The following is a 1,784-nucleotide window of genomic DNA, read 5'->3' as shown; positions in this document are numbered from 1 at the left end:
TTTTGCTTTGGATCACGACTTTAACTACTCAGTCTCAAGCTTTTCACTTGGACCTTCATGACACAAGCACATGGTTAGGGACAACTTGATTTAGCCGCTTAGGCCTGGATTTTATTTCCTTGGGCCCTCCTATCATTGATGCTCAAAGCCTTGGATCCTTTTTACCCTTGCCTTTTGGTTTTAAGGGCTATTGGCTTTTTCTGCTTGCTTTTTCTTTTTCTTTCTATTTTTTTTCACTGCTTTTTCTTGCTTCAAGAATCAATTTCATGATTTTTCAGATCATCAATAACATTTCTCTTTGTTCATCATTCTTTCAAGAGCCAACAATTTTAACATTCATAAACAACAAGATCAAAATTATGCGCTGTTCAAGCATTCATTCAGAAAACAAAAAGTATTGTCACCACATCAATATAATTAAACTATATTCAAGGATAAATTCGAAATTCATGTACTTCTTGTTCTTTTGAATTAAAACATTTTTCTTTTAAGAGAGGTGAAGGATTAATGGATTTTATTCATAGCTTTAAGACATGGTTACATACTAATGATCATGAAGTAAAGACACAAAACATAGATAAACACAACATTAAAAACCGAAAATAGAAAGAAATAAGAACAAGGAATGAATCCACCTTAGTGGCGTCTTCTTCTTGAAGGACCAACAATGTCCTTAAGCTCTTCTATGTCCCTTCCTTGCCTTTGTTGCTCCTCCCTCATTGCTCTTTGATCTTCTCTTATTTCTTGGAGAATGATGGAGTGCTCATGATGTTCCACCCTTAATTGTTCCACATTGTGGCTCAAATCTTCTAAGGAAGTGTTGAGTTGTTCCCAATAGTTGTTGGGAGGAAAGTGCATCCCTTGATGCATCTCAGGGATTTCTTGATGATGAGCTTCCTCATGCACCTCTTGAGAACCGTGAAGGGTCTCTCTTGCTTGCTCCATCCTCTTCTTAGTGATGGCCTTATCCTCTTCAATGGAGATGTCTCCTTCTATGATAACTCCCGCTGAGTAACATAGATGGCAAATAAGGTGAGGAAAAGCTAGCCGTACCATGGGTGAGGGCTTGTCGGCTATTTTATAGATTTCATTGGAGATGACCTCATGAACTGCTACTTCCTCTCCAATCATGATGCCATGAATCATGATGGCCCGATCCACAGTAACTTCAGATTGGTTGCTTGTAGGAATGATGGAGCGTTGAATGAACTCCAACCATCCTCTAGCCACAAGCTTGAGGTCCAGTCTTCTTAGTTGGACTGGCTTGCCTTTGGAGTCTCTCTTCCATTGAGCTTCTTCCACACATATGTCCATAAGGACTTGGTCCAAACTTTGAATAAAGTTGACCCTTCTAGTGTAGGGGCGTTCATCTCCTTGCATCATGGGCAAGTGAAACGCCAACCTCACATTTTCCGGACTAAAATCTAAGTATTTCCCCCGAACCATTGTGAGATAATTCTTTGGACTCGGGTTCATACTTTGATCATGGTTCCTAGTGATCCATGCATTGGCATAGAACTCTTGAACCATTAAGATTCCGACTTGTTGCATGGGGTTGGTTAAGACTTCCCAACCTCTTCTTCGGATCTCATGTCGGATCTCCGGATACTCATTTCTCTTGAGCTTGAAAGGGACCTCAGGGATCACCTTCTTCTTTGCCACAACATCATAGAAGTGGTCTTGATGGCTTTTGGAGATGAATCTTTCCATCTTCCATGACTCGGAGGTGGAAGCTTTTGTCTTCCCTTTTCCTTTTCTAGAGGATTCTCCGGCCTTAGGTGCCA

The sequence above is a fragment of the Arachis duranensis genome, chromosome 6 (genome assembly GCF_000817695.3).
Source record: "Arachis duranensis cultivar V14167 chromosome 6, aradu.V14167.gnm2.J7QH, whole genome shotgun sequence".
NCBI classification, from domain to species: domain Eukaryota; kingdom Viridiplantae; phylum Streptophyta; class Magnoliopsida; order Fabales; family Fabaceae; genus Arachis; species Arachis duranensis.
The sequence above is the reverse complement of the archived record's forward strand: the minus strand, read 5'-3'. Positions refer to the sequence as shown.